Source organism: Neopsephotus bourkii, unplaced genomic scaffold, assembly GCF_033783945.1.
Source record: "Neopsephotus bourkii isolate Nb327-2 ecotype Australia unplaced genomic scaffold, CSIRO-AGI_Nbou_v1 NB_956, whole genome shotgun sequence".
Lineage (NCBI taxonomy): Eukaryota > Metazoa > Chordata > Aves > Psittaciformes > Psittacidae > Neopsephotus > Neopsephotus bourkii.
This window is the reverse complement of record NW_026901450.1, coordinates 377,107-392,525: the sequence shown is the minus strand read 5'-3', so window position 1 is coordinate 392,525 and position 15,419 is coordinate 377,107. Positions and strand designations below refer to the sequence as shown.

Here is a 15,419-nt window from a genome sequence, read left to right as displayed (position 1 = left end):
GTATTTGATAGTAAATTTAACCCCCTAAAGAATGAAGGACTTCTGAAATCAAGGAAGTTTTTCCTCAGTCAGCCAAGCAGAGCAGGCTCTGTTTTCCAGTGCCAAGTGGCTAAGGTTGTTTGCTTCAAAGCTGTTCTTGCTGCTCCAAAGGGGAGTTTGAACAGTTTGGTCAGTCCCTGCTGGGTTCATTAACTTTGTGTGTTTGTTTCTGTTACCCCATTGAGAAGGGAATGGTTTGTATTTGTGTTACTAAAAAACTGAACCTGAATTATTTAACCAAACCCCAGTGAACATGGAACCTTTAGTACCAGGGTCATTTTCATCTGCTCCTCTGACCTTGCCAGAAGGAATCCCTGTTTATTTCTTCATCTAGTAGAACAGTTTATCTGGGCCCTGCTGAGAATAGAAGTGGGACGCCTACTTTCTACAGCAAATGGGAATCACAAGAGACTATCTCTTGTCCTAAAAGGAAAAAAGCTCATGGAAAAAGTTTTTCTGACTATTTTTTTTTTTTTTCCTTCAGAGAATTGGTAATTTCTTGTCTTGAAGGGTGTTGCAATGATTCTTTAAGCAGGAGTAAGAAGGTTGGTGACAGCAGTGAGAAGATGCAAGGTCCTGAAAGCAGAGAAAGAAAGAAAAGTACATGATACAAGTTGCCAGGCTGCTGGACTTTAATTCTCAGGCAGTCCAGCAATCCAGCAACTCATTTTTTGCTCTGCTTTTGAGGAAAGCCATGGTAGCATGAGATACCTAAAAACCCCCCAGTGCCTCAGACTGGAGAGAACGCACAGTGCTGTCAGAGCACTGGCTTTAATTTCAATGCTAAAATGCAGCATAAGCATTAGAGCAGATTGAGCGATTCTGTTGTGAGCCATGGGTTGACTTTTGAGAGGCATTTTGTGTTACTTCTGAGATTACCATCTTTAAAAAAACATGCATGCACAAAATAGCTGCTGTAGAGCCACATTGAACCTGCACATTGATCTGAATCTTTTACCTGTGGTAGCTAAAAGTGATGTTTAATCTCAAATAGGGTGGCTAGAAAGAAGTTGGTTAGTCCAGAGAGCAAAAAAGAAAAGTGAGCGGTAACGGAAAGTTGCTGCTGTCCTGGTATTCAGGCCAGATGGGAGTTGCATGAAATTTATCTGTCTCCTGAGGAGCCTCAGTTGGCAGGATTTGTGTGGATTTCTGCCCATAAAAATAAACCTGCTTTACCCTGGTAGAAGCTACAGCCAAGAATTGATCCCTCAGGGGTGAAAGCTTCTGCCAGCATAGTTGTCCCTCTAGGCAAAATAGAAAGATATTATACTACACCCTTTAATCACTGTGGGTTATATCTCCTTCTTGTCTTTAAACAAAATCACTTTATCAGTTGCTGAGTATTTGTCTCACTGTGCCTATATGCTCAAGTAATATATACCCAAGTACAACTGTCATATTCCCACTATAATATTCACCTACATTTATTGCTTACTCATTTTAAATGCCTTCCTTAATCATGGTCTAAATCTGGCTGAAAAGCTGAGTGCACCTCCAAAAAATATAACACATTATTTGGCAATTTATATATCTGTACGTAAATCATAAACTTTCAAGCTGGAGACCATCTTGCAGTTTTTTAGAGGCTGGAAACAATTTTTGCTCAACATAATAATTATGCAACTGCAAGTATTTTTTTTTTTTTTAAGTTAGAGCTAAGAGTTACAGGCTTTCACAAGTTGTATACCGTTAAAAATTAAGATGCCAGTACAGGCTGTAGTGCCACTCATTCAAGCTCATTTTCCTTTTTACTTATATTTTACAATGTCTTCATAGCATCCTGTTCCCTCTGTTGCATTCTTTTATTTTGTGTTCAATTACCTATATCTTTACATAGATACATTTAAACACAATATAGTGAGAATGACTGAAAGGAAATCCGGGCACCAGGGAAAACATGAAATATCAAACTTGTGGTGAATAAACCTTGAGTCAGTTATAGAGTAGTTTTTCCTTACCTTGGACTTAGTATGCTGGTATGTTTTTGAGTTACTAGAGCTGGTAAAGTAAGAGGGATGAGACTACCAGCCTTTGAAGAGGTTGGGGATTAGAGAGGAAGAGGGGAGGTAGGGCAGTGAGCATTCCCATGGAGTGGGCTGAAGCCACACTTGCCACTGGGGAGGGTGGACAGACCAAGGGATCGATGGGGGAGCATGTGTGTTCATCACAGTGCCATTGCAATAAATTGTAAGCTACAGGTGGTGAGAAAGAGCCTACTGATACTTCTCTTTAGCCTGTGTACTTGCAACTTGTGCACAGGCAGTTTTTAACCCACCAATGTGTCTGGCTTATTTTGGAAGGTGGTGTAGAAGAGAGAGTTATTGCCATTTTGGAGAAAGGTGGGAAAATCTCTGTGTTTCATATTGCCCAGGTACAGCAGATCTGGTCCTGCCATTGTTTGTCCATGGTGTCTTGTAGTCTTCGCCATTCACTCCTAACAATGCCTTGATTCTAACAACTGCAGAGAGTGTTTACAGGAGAATAAGGCAAGAACCAGCCCAGAATGCTGCATGTTGGGCAATGTGATATGCAACATACCTTTCAGATTGGCATTTTCTTCATTCCTAACACACTCAGACTTGTGCACTGGCACGCCCTATGGCATATCATATTACTCGAGCTCTTGTGTATCTGCAGTTATGTAAGTAAAAAAAATCTTTATGCCTGAATGATGATACATTTTAAATAATTCACAGAGAATAGTTTTAAATCAATATTGCCTTTATTTTCTGCAGACAGATCTAGTATGGAATTCTTGATGGAATTATTCAAAAATACTTCTCAGTATCTCTGGTAAAGCTACTGTTTCTATGGTCAGTTTTGAGCAGTCCCTGATGCACATCTGCATCATCAGAGACAGCCCTATCTCCTTTCCTGACTTCAGTAAAATGTGTTCTGCTGCCACTACTCTAACATTTGCAAGAAATCATCTTTAATACCATGCATTTTTATAGAATTTTAGAATGCCACATATTTGGCTATTACGGAATACAGCCTTACAAAAATCCAGAAAGATATAAGGCAAAATATTTATGTGCTATAAAAATTAATGTCTTATTAGCAATTTAATCAGTGTAGTTGTGAATTTGCTCTAAAAATGCTGCCCCTTCAATTCTGCATCTCTGGGCAACTGTCCAGTTTTTACATAAGGTAAGCTGCCCTCTAGGTTGCTCTGTAAGGAACTGAGTTTTGTTGCAGGTTTTAATTGGATGGTTTATGCAGTGACTTACTTAAGTAAATTGTGAATTAAAATTGCATTTAAGAGATTTGTCACTGCTTTTTGTCTATCAAGACAGATATTTGCTTTTGCTATAGAAGCCTTGAAGATTTACTTTCAAAAAGGATAGTATTAGTTTTCTGTGGTATGTACATGCAGCATGACATAGTTGATCTGTACCTTCCATAAATTTTCTCCTGTGCAGCGTGATAGCCATAAAAGTGTTTGTAGTGCAACAATACTGAGTTGCACATTTTACAAACACAGTAACAAAATATGGGCATTGCAGCACATGCTTTTCAGAGACTCGTTACTCAGCTGAACTGAATATATTTGTCTCAGCAGTACAGAAAAGATTGCAAAATTTCAGATTTCAACACTATGCTGTTAAGATGCGGATCTATTTCAAAGACAAAAAGAACATGTTTAGAATCCAGAACATGTATTTTTCACTTTCTTATTTTGTAAAAGTCAAATAAACAAACATGAAACCCCTCCTCCTACCTGTTCCAAAACATTTAAGGTTTAAAAACATTGGACTGGAATAAGGAACTCGGTGTCTATTTTCAGCCCCAGCAATACCAAGATATAGGGCTGGGTTCATCAAAATGCAGAGTTCAGTAGCACAAGTATACGATTGAGCAGCTTATCTAGACTCCCTTTATATCATGGAGAGATATAAGCACTTGTAGGCCACATATGATGTCATTACAGCTTAGATGTCAAAAACAGGTTAGGGAGATATGTACCAGAAGTTCATTTCTGCCCATTGCCTATAAGCGGAGCATAGGTATCCATATCACATGCAGATATGTGTTGATATCTAAATACGGCTGTGATGCATTCCTCCTTTAAATCAGAAGTCACAAATCATGTGTAAGCTAAAGAATATCTTGCAGAGCTTTGATTACAAACTTAAATCTTCCCTAAAATGTTGAATGCTAGTAAGAAAACAGGAGAAATGGAGATTGTTGCCCAATATCTGAGGTGTTGCAGGGGATTAGACAAATTATAAAATCACACCAGCAGAAAACAGTTTGTGACCTAACCCCCAAACCAAAACGCTCTGTAGCTTTAAGTACTATTGCCATTGCCACTACTAACATAAAGCATTCTTTCAAGAAAATCAATATCCTTGGTTTGTGACTGAAGGAAAAAAATGTGCTGTAATGTTAACGATATCAATTGGTTGTCTGCAAAAGAGATTATTCTTTAAGTGTCTATTAATAAACAAATGTACTGCAACAGATGTTAATGAGTAGCAAATGTGCGCTGAAGTTCATATTGATATCCATACTAAATGGTTATGGTGAACTTCAATTTTAGCAATTTAAGCTCAGGAGCCTGGAGGAAAACCTAGCCTTTTTCTGGTGTCTGGCACTCTTCCAGGAAGAAACAGTTAAATTAAGTATGTGTCTATATGTGAGTGGGCAGCAAGGTGGACTAAAGTTAACTACATTTACGCAGCTATCTCAGAGGATCTCTCCAGTAGCTGTATTCATGTTATATTTAAAAACCCACTGCCATTATTATTCACGAAATACGCTGCCAGATTAGTTTCATATGGTGAGCTGAGTAATAGCCCTCTTGGTATTTCTATGTTTTTACAGACAATGGTCCAAGACAGCATTAACTTTTATTTTTGTCAAGTTCAAACCGACAGTGCTCTGCAGGCCAAGTGCCTGCCACTGGCGTGCCCTGTGCCAATTAGCTCTGTCACTCAGAAGCACTCTTTAGCATTAGCTCTGACCTTCTACCCGATGGTCAGTTCTCTGAATTCAGAAGATCAGCCTCGATGTAGGCACAGATTTAAGCCCTTGTGTTTGCTTTCTGAAGTGGATGGACAAAAGGCAGCTGTGGTCTGCTGCCATGATGCCAAGGTGCTGCTGTGCTGTGCCTGTTTGTGTTGGTCATGCAGTCAGCATCCCTAGAGCTGTGGGCTCACCTTTTAGGGACAGCACAGTGGTACCTGCTGTTAATCCCTCTTTCTGTGGCTGCTTTTCATGGATGCAGCAATCTTGAGGCCAGAGGTGATTTTCTCTTCCCCTGCTGGGGCGGGTTGGGGATCCTGTGGAAGGAAGAGCCTTGCCACTGAAGGGCACGGCGGGAGGGAGCAGCTTTTCTGACATGTGAGAAGCTGTACTCAGGACCAGACGCAAGTTGTCAAAATCTAACAGAGGGTGTCCAGCACTAACAATGCCTGGCTTCCTATTTCTCTCCAATAATAGGAAACACAGTATTGTTGTCACCTCAGGGTCTCTGTCAGAGTTCAGCAACCCATGTTTACTTCCTTTTTGGTCCTCTTCTTATGTGCTTGTGTCAGCAAACATGTTCCCTTCCTGCCGTTGTCCTCAGTGCTGAGGAGAACACTTGCGAATAGTCCTCCCCACAGTTTGGCATTAGAGGCTTATGTATCACTGCAATGTATTACCTCCAGTATAATTCATCCTTCCTGAAGGAAGCATTTCAGATTCAAATTAAAGTTTTAGACATTACAGAGATCAATTAAATGATAATATTTTCTTATGATTATGCTGGACTTTTTCTTTAAGCAGTGCTCATGTTGGGTGCACTTCCAGTAGTTCTGGAGCTTGTCTCAATTTACATGTGAGATCGTCACAGGCCTTAGAAATGCAGATCATCATTAGCATCAATATTTTTAGATAAATTAAGAAATTCATTGAGAAAACTGCTTCTTTCCCTGTGAGTATTCAAAGTGGTGGGCAGTGAAAGTAGCAGCAGTTTGCCCACAAAATCTGTCCCAAAGACTGCCTAGAAATCCCAAACAAAGCACTTTTAAGAGCTTTGAGGCTTTGAGATCAGTTGCACAGTGAATAACTTGGACAAGAAAACGTTTAAGTTTTTAAACCTGAGTCATCAGAATGCTTTCCCGTTTCATTTGGCCATGTGTTTCATCCTTTCCAGCATTTATTGGGTCAAGGCAAGTATGGTGTGTGAGACTGGAGAAAAATAAGCATTGTAAGGACACATATACCTTTTTGTTTGCTTTTCTAACAAAGTAGTTAAGGTCACTTCTGCAGTTAAAAAGGAAAGGCTTTTGATGTGAACTTATAAAAGCATTTTGGTCATAATTCTTGAGTGAATTTATGATCTGATCTAAGGTACAACTTGCCTTTTATATATGCACGTTTTGTCGTATTGCAGATGATTCACTTTTTTCCCATACAGAAATGGTAATTCTCTGTAAAATTTAAGAAGTAAAAGAAAATAATTTTTGTGGCTCTGAAGCTAATTCTGCATTTTCTCCAGCCAAATGCAGCTTTTTTAATAATGTAGTGGATACCATTGCTTATTAATACAAAGAAGTTTCTAATTACTCCATAAAGCCTAATGCAGTATTTACTATGCCTGTTAATGGAGCAGTCTAAAAAAGTCCAAGTTAATTGCATATTTACTGTTAATTGCTGGACAATTTTGTTCAAATGAGAAAAAAATTAGACTTCTGCAACATGTTAGTTGCACTGAGTGCCTCCAATTTTGCTTTTAAGCTTTTGCTGATGATCTTTAGAGCATTTTTATTACATTTTTAATTGGTCGAACAAAATCATATTAATGCTGATTTTAACTTACTATACATTTTAAAAGGAGGTTCACACCCAGCATCTCAGTACATGCTGAGCTCCTGTGGCATTAGGCACAAACTATATCAGATGTCCCCAGATATTAGCGCTCACTTTAAAGGCTCATTTTAAATATAAGTAGTCACTGAAGATGATAAGGAAAAATTCAAGGATACCTCTCTGTGGGATTGTGTTCTGAATGTTGAGCTTCACCATAACCTCTTGCACCTTAGTAATTTGAGATGCTTGTTGGTTTGGCAATTGGTCACACAAAATAAACTGTCTAAACATCGTGTGTGATAATCAGCCAATCACGTCTCCAGAGAGTCTTTAAATGTTCAGACTGAACTGGCTCTGTATCTATCAAGTTGAGATTATTGTCTTGGACAGCAGCTCTCTGCCAGGTACTGTGTAATTTTTCCTATTTCCTTTTAGCTTTACATAGTAGCAATAGGTAGTTTTAGATTATCGTGATAATCCATGCAAAACTAATTGACTAATTAAATGCAAGACAAGTCAACGCACCGCTGCATGTTGCACAATATTTGCTAGTGGCTTCTTAATGATTACCTAGCATATAAAAACAAAAGAGTGTGAAGCATTTTTAAGAAGGAATATTCTGTCTACTCCTAAAAAGTTGTAAAAAGGATTAATGACTGAATGGTGACACTCCCCAGTCTCGTCAGGCTTTATAGATTTGATTGACATTTTTTGTTCATGTATTTTGCCAGCATTTCGGAGAAAATGGAGGTCAAAGATGGATCTTCTAAAGAAAAAATTTAAAGAAAGTGATGCATCAGTGTAGCTCAGGTCAGATTTTGGGACTGATGAATGTGGAATGTACATCACAGTTAAAGGGTGTGCTGAAAGGGGTTTTGTGGCTGTGTGAGCTAGAGGAACGATAGGACAGTGCAAAAGAGTGAAAGCAAAGTGTTTGAAGTGTCTGAAGGTGCTCAAGAAGCTCACAGCTAATATGGAAAAAGATGAATGAGGGCAGGAGAAGATTTGAAGACAAGTTGGACATAGCTGAGGCAACAGTCAAGGTAGATGATTGCTGTGGCAGCATGCATGGGAATGAAGACTACAGCCTGGGCTGACAGGGAGAATTAATCCCATTTGTTCTGAAGTAACACATAATTTATAAATGGAATATCAGTCTTGCTTTCAAGGCAGACTTTGATGATAAACTTCCTATTTTCATAAGGATTTGGGAGGAGAGCCACAACATAAGCCCGCATGAAACCGAGCTATGGAATGAAGGCTGTTCAGCCTTGCTGAGCACTTAAACAGCCGATTCTTCTACACTGCCATAGATTTTTATAATGAAGAATGAGGGGTTGCTTTAAAGCCAGCAGTGTGGGTGTATACTTCACTGGCACAAGTAACTGTTTCAGACTTTCTCAACCTCAGAACTGGGTGTCCTGTGCCTCCTTTTAGCAGTAGGCACTTTAAAATTTATTAGATTCCTTTGACTGAAGCAAATGCAAAAGTAATTTCCAATTCTGCTTTTCATATATAACAACCCCTCTAAAACCTCCAACCAACCTAAACGGTTTTGCCAATAGTTAGTGCACTAGTGGTTTTGCAGTCGCTGATTATACATATTTTGGAGAAAAGTTTACTGAGTTTATTTCATAAGAGAGAGCCTGGTAATTTTTGGTGCTTTTGCCATCCCTGTTATCAAACCTTAAAGCCTCAAGGTTTAATTCTTTGCTTACTGAGCTCAAAGCTGAGTGCAAAGCTGTCTTTGATTTCACTAGAGCAGGCTGATGGCTTAGAGGCCAGAATTTTGGCTGTCATCTTCACAACTCTTCTGATGACAGAAGCACTGTAATGTCTTACCACACAGTAATAGTATGGACTTAACTGGGTCAAACTGCAAAACAAAAAAATCACAAAACTGGTTAGTGTTGACAGTTTTCATGTTTATTTCCAATGGGTATTTTTACACCTTTTTTTTTTTTCTAGTTTGCATTTGCTTATTTTATGATTCTCAATGGAATGTTATTCATAAATTATTTATGAAAAAAAATATTGGTGAGCTCAAAAAAAAAAGTACTGTTTTGGTTTTCGCCAGTGACTGGGACCCAGTGTATATTCACCCAGTCCCATCCTCATGTAGAACTTAGCTATGGTAACTCTTCAACAATAAAAACAGTCACTTCCCTGTTAATACAAATAGAACGAACTAACAGGTATTCCTACAGAGTAATGGAAGAGAGGTCCCTGAATCCTTACAAAAAGGAGTCGTGTTAGAAAAAGTAATTTTTCATGACGCTGCATGCAATGTTAGTGAAGTTTCAATATGATGAAAATTCCTTTAGATTTAACTTCTGGCCTAAAAAACTGTTTTTCAGATTGTTACACAAAATGGATTTAGCTGTACAACTCCCTGTCCCCTTAAACAGTTAGAAGGTAGAAAGAAATTGAGGGGAAAAAGAAACAAATGAGCCTGTCTCTTCTCCCCAGTCACAGAGAAAGCAAGCACTGTGCTTGACCCACATAACAGAAGAAAACAGGAAAGAGCTGTATGCAGTGTAGTTACAGATATTATAAAACAATCACTGCATGATGTTTAAACATTTCTTTATGGTGTTTCCACTGAGGTACTCCATTAGTATGATGTGATGATAATGAATCATGATTGTGCTTCACTGAAAGTTCTTGCCATGCTATAGCTGCATACGTTTCTGATTTTTTTTTTTTTTGTCTCCTTGTGGGTTGCACATGGAAACAAGGGAGAGAAATTACTTGAAGAACATAAGAGGAATAGAAGTAGCACAATTATAATGGCACTTAGAAGTGGAGAATCTTTTCAACACAGTTTTATTTCATTTTGTCAATATTTTTTTATTCAAGTTAGAAGTGCAGCTATAAATATAGTCCTGCGGGGAATGTGAGAGAATGCCTTTAAAAAATGGCCCTGGGCAGTGAATATGTGTTGACAAAAGTGGGGGATTTTAAATTCTTTTTTTTTCCACTTCTGTAGACATAGCTTGTCTACAGCAACTAATTTGGGAAGGAATATTTTCAGCTAAGGAGAGAGATTGAAATAAGACAAGTACTTCTTTACTGGTGAAGCACTCAACATCTATACAGTATCTCAGTTCAGCTGGCAATGTTTCTCCCAGATCTAACTCCTACACGCTCAGATGGTAAGTCTTTAGAGCAGGGAAAAGTGCCATCTGGTGATTCAAAACAATACAAAACTGATGGAATCAACTTTTTGTAGATGACAAATGGAACTGGTCATCAACCTCAAATAAAATTGCCGTATATGATGTTTGGTTCTGAAGATCCTGGAACCTGAAAAACACTCAACTATCTCCATTATCAGATTTCTATTTAAAAATCTATTCTTTCATTATACTGCAGCAAATTAATATTGTATGTTTAGCAGCAGTAAATAGTAATTCATGCACTTCTGTAATGACAAAAAAAGTCAGCGTCTGTGATGTGTGCTGATAAAAAAAGCTATATGCCATATATGTGCCAATTATATAATAATGAAGATTATAAACATGCATTTGTGTTTTTACATTAGATTTTGGACTCCAATATAGGGTTTATGATTTATATATATATTATGTAGCATGTGTCATGTAAAAGAGTAATGTAAATATAAAATATAAAGCACAATAATGTCTAATATAATTGATATTACATCATTTTTAGATTTCCTGGGAATAGCCTTCTCCTGTATTCCACCTAATTCTAGGAAACTGTCTGTGGTGGCCATATGAAGTGTTAATTCATTTTTCAATTCTCGCTCATTGCTATCAGATTCATTAAAGCTGAAACATTTGCCTTAGTTGACAGTAAATCTCAGGTATTCATGAAGGAAGTATGGCAGGAATGGATATTGCCAAATGGGATACTCATTAGATAACATAGCATGAACCTTTTTGGCTTGTGTGTTTGTTTTGCAGCCTGCACATGGAGACATGCTGGTGCAGCCTGGGTACCCAGGTTGTTGATGGAAGGAAAGCCCTTGGCAGGCTATACACAGCAGCCAGCACTCCCAGAAGAAGTTAGGAGGTAACTTGCACACATGCCTCTGCTGCTGGCTAGCCTTTGCCCAAAGATATCTGAATTAAGGCCCCAGAAGAAAAACCTAATCTACATTGTAAATGGCAGGTGGATGTAACTTCAGCCTGAGGTCATAATTTCAGCTGGCAGCCTGATGGTGGTGTGCAACTCAAGCAATCTGCACTGGTAGTGCACTAAGTGGAGAGAAAGAGGTAGAAAAGCAAACTAGAAGAGTTGATCTGTGAGAAAGAAAAGTCTTTTTTGAGCATCTTAGGTTTTGTCCCTTTTCACAAAGGGAGTGACAGCAGACATGGAGTGAGGTCAGACCTTGAAACGTGCAGTAGAAAGGCAAAAGGACTGAGAAGGTATCTGGGATGAAGAAAATATGATGCACATGAGCCCCAAACACGAACAAGATTCCATAAGAGGCAACCAAAAAAACCCTTCCTTTTGGTGTTTTGTGGATTAGAATAATTGAGATGGGACTACAAGAAGGAGAATCAGATCTTTTGGGGCATGGTTATCTGAGCTTACCTACTCAAATCCTGAAGTCTTTAAGCTGTGAGAGGTAAAGCCACATCCCTTCTCCCCAAATAGTTTTATAACAACCACTCATCTTAAGAGTAGAAGTCAACATATGAAAAGAGCTATTTGAATGAGGGAAAAATTATACCTTCTGCATATCAGAAGATGTGAGTGCAGTGAGAGCAGGAAGCAACTTTTTATTTTATACACCTTCATCTCCACAAACCAGGCATTTAAAATAAAGGTACTGAATAGTGAAATAAAGATAAATGAAATACAGAGATGAAATCCCACCTAATGACAAATCTGGAATCTTTGAAAGGTATTTTAACCATATTTGGCATTACATACACTTTAAATCACTAGTCATAAGTAGACCATCACTGTACTAAAATACTGGTATAATGAAACAACCATTTCAGTGCTTTTGTCAATTTATGTGTCTTAACTGGCTTGAATTCATTCTTTCTTATTTTTTGCATGACTTTTCAGAGAGTATGAGTTGAATTGTAGTATCATTGCAATACATAAAAATTACGGATAGGTCCTCAATTTCAAATTCCAAATGAGTTATTTCTGACTTGGAAATAAAAGATGTGAACAGGAATGTAACTCCATAGAGTCAGAATTTTTGATTTAGTAATGAACTCTCTTCACCTATTATTAGGAAACTAATTTGTATCAGTCAGAATGAAATACAGCGTTGAAACAAACATTAATAATTTTTGCTTAGTAATAAATCTCTGAATTATGAGGAATATTTTCTATGATGTATGAAAATATTTAACGAGTTAATTTCCCCCTGTGCTCAGCGCTGGGAAACACTGTGTTCCATTCTGTGGCCCTCGCCACAAGAGAGATACTGAGTTGCTGAAGATGGTCCAGAGAAGGGCAATGGAGCTGGTGAAGGGCCTGTGAGGAGTAGCTGAGGTAACTGGGGTTGTTTAGTCTGGTGAAGAGGAGGCTCAGGTAGGACCTTATCACCCTATACAACTACCTGAAAGGAGGTTGTAGAGGGGTGAGGGTTGGTCTCTCCTCCCAAGTAGCAAGTGATAAGACAAGAGATAACAGCCTCAGGCTGTGCCAAGGGTGGTTTAGACTATACATTAGGAAAAATTTCTTCACTGAGAATGTGATCAGGTATTGGAACAGGCTGCCCAGGGCAGTGGTGGAATCACTGTCCCAGGAAGTGTTCAAAAACCGTGTAGATGCCCTTAGTGACCTGCTTTAGTGGTGGATATGGCAGTCCTGAGGTAAAGGCTGGACTTGATGATCTTAAAGGTCTCTTCCAACCTAGTTGATTCTATGATTCTGTGAAATTCTAGGAAAGTCTATAGAAAAGCCTTATGGGATGCATTGAATCCTTCATGTAAGATACATTGCTTTCTGTCCCTCAGTATCTACTTGTTCAAAATGATCCCAGGATATGAATTCCTGACTTGGCAAGAGTGTTGTAGATCAACAGTATGTACTAACATCTGGCTGCATAGTGCAGCTGAATTACTTGTACAATAGCAATAAGAGAAGAAAATGTCATGCAAATATACATAATTTTATGCTCAAGGGCCCAGTATTCTTGTGTAATATTGGTTAAACAGACTGACAGAGCAGAGACATTTTGCAATGTGTTAATATGGGAAAATATAATTAGTTCCAAAATAGAAGTTACTGTAATTCAAGCAGTAGATATAAGCTGAGGAAAATAGTGCTAGCCCTTTGTGTAATCAAATCATACTGTAGGGTTAATGATTTGCCAGGTATTGTAGAGTTGAAATAGGAGATTTGAAGAGAAAATGAAGAAGAAAATCCTTCACAAATAGAAGCCTTATGCGTCTCACAATGAAATATATCAATGACAGAAATGCAGTTTCCTTCATTATTGAAACTGTCCTGTAAGCTGAGTCACCAAATTGCTTCTAAAGGCTAGTGTACCAGTTGATAACTATGCTTGAGGAACATTTAATTTCTAACAGAAAGGTGTCTGAAGGGCAATTCAACCATAAGTTTGTAGAAAAGTAGGTATGTATTAATTTGCTTATGTCACTAGGGAAGTGTACTTCTTCAGCTAAATATAAATTCCTCATTTCTCCCTCTGAGCTACCTGAAACAGTGAAGAAGTTGAAACTGTTTTTCCTTGTCTGCCAATATTCGATGAAGAACACTTTATTTTCTTCTCTCTTGGGTATCACTTTTTCTTTCTCTCCCTCTCTCTTTCTTGTAAGTCTGCTTTTTTGTTTGTTTTTTTCCTCTCATCTCTTTCTTCTCTATGTAAATACAGTCATGATATCCGTTTCCAAACAAGGCATTATTAAAGCTGCATTTCTAGATGTTACACAGCCCATTGTGTGGTTACCTGGTAATAGAAGCCAGTGTCATGAAAAGATGCCAGGGCCTACACCTGGTCTGTGGCAATCCCAGGCACAGCTACAGATTGGGCAGAGATTCAGAGCAGCCCTGCGGAGAAGGACTTGGGGTGCTGGTCGATGAGAAAATGAACATGAGTTGGCTTCAGTGTGTGCTTGCAGCCCAGAAAGCCAACCGTATCCTGGGCTGCATCAAAAGGAGCATGACCAGCAGGTCAAAGGAGGTGATCCTGCCCCTCTACTCTGCTCTCGTGAGACCTCACCTGGAGTATTGTGTTCAGTTCTGGTGTCCTCAACATAAAAAGGACATGGAACTGTTGGAACAAGTCCAGAGGAGGGCCACGAGGACGATCAGGGGACTGGAGCACCTCCCATATGAAGATAGGCTGAGAAAGTCGGGGCTGTTCAGCCTGGAAAAGAGAAGGCTGCATGGAGACCTCATAGCAGCCTTCCAGTATCTGAAAGGGGTCTATAGGGATGCTGGGGAGGGCCTCTTCATTAGGACTGTAGTGATAGGACAAGGGGTAATGGGTTAAAACTTAAACAGGGGAAGTTCAGGTTAGATATAAGGAAGTTCTTTCCTGTTAGGGTGGTGAGGCACTGGAACAGGTTACCCAAAGAAGTGGTAAATGCTCCATCCCTGGTGGTGTTCATCCAGGTTGGACAGAGCCTTGGGTAACATGGTCTATTGTGATGTGTCCCTGCCCATGGCATGAGGGGTGAACTAGATGATTTTAATATCTTTTCCAACCCAAATCATTTTATGATTCTATAACTCTATGGATGTACTGGCTTTCTATGAGATGCATGAAATGTCCACAGGAAGTATAGACTATCATAATGTCTGTATCCTGATGGCCATAAGTACAGGGGTATCAGACAAAAAAAACATTGCTGATGTGTGTGGTGGTACTTTTAAACTGGTGAGCTAGATCTTGTCCTCTGAGGTATTTCAATGCAATATCTCAAAATGGCATGTAAGAGAGAGGTGTTCTTTCACACAAAGGCTTACTTCCACTGTTTCCTTATTTCTTGTGAGGACAGTGACTGACCTTGCTTTCGGAGCATTGATTGTTAATTTATTAGTGGTGAGTATTATAATTTCTGAAATATGTTGACTCTAATGAACTGGAAAGAGAATTTTTCTGAACCTGCAGCATGAGTCAGAAGTGCTTAGCTACGGACATTTGGCCACTTCTTGATCTTTTGTTTTGTTGCACAGTAGGGACAGTACAAATGTGATTTTGCCTGCTCAGAACTGAAAAGGCTTATCCAACATTAGAAGTGCTAGATTTCCAGGGGATCCTCATATCTTCATAGACAATATTTCTGGGGGGGTGATATCAGGGAATAATCTGACAGCATTGCAAGTTAAAAAGTTTACTTTGCATTACTTTAATATTAAACCACAGTTGGCTGTTGCTATATTAGCACATTTCCTCTGTTTACATTTTTTTAATGATGAAGTTAATGTTTTAAACATCTTTTTTATTATTATTATTATTATTTGTATTTTCAGTTTGATTTCTCTTTCTTCCATCAAATTCACACATCTATTAATAACCAGAAGTTCCTTACCTATTTAAGCAGGTATTGGAATAAAATTTTGTTTCATGGACATCTCAAGGACACAGCCCTTTTTACTAGTTTTGATAATTCTAGCAT

At 38.6% G+C, this 15,419-nt stretch overlaps 1 protein-coding gene across 4 annotated transcripts in view; it reads left to right on the top strand.

Annotated features, from left to right (window-relative positions):
* Window positions 1–15,419, top strand: part of LOC133215137 (monocarboxylate transporter 2-like) — a 75,920-nt gene that overhangs the window by 9,602 nt on the left and 50,899 nt on the right. The window contains exons 1-2 of one of the 4 annotated variants that reach the window (XM_061358906.1): window positions 7,059–7,241; window positions 13,489–13,573. The exons of 1 other annotated variant lie outside the window; for it this stretch is intronic. The gene's annotated coding sequence lies outside the window, so the exon portion shown is untranslated. Of the gene's footprint in view, window positions 1–7,058; window positions 7,242–13,488; window positions 13,574–15,419 lie in introns of those variants that run through there. 2 more of the 4 variants (XM_061358904.1, XM_061358907.1) reach the window with 2 other exon arrangements.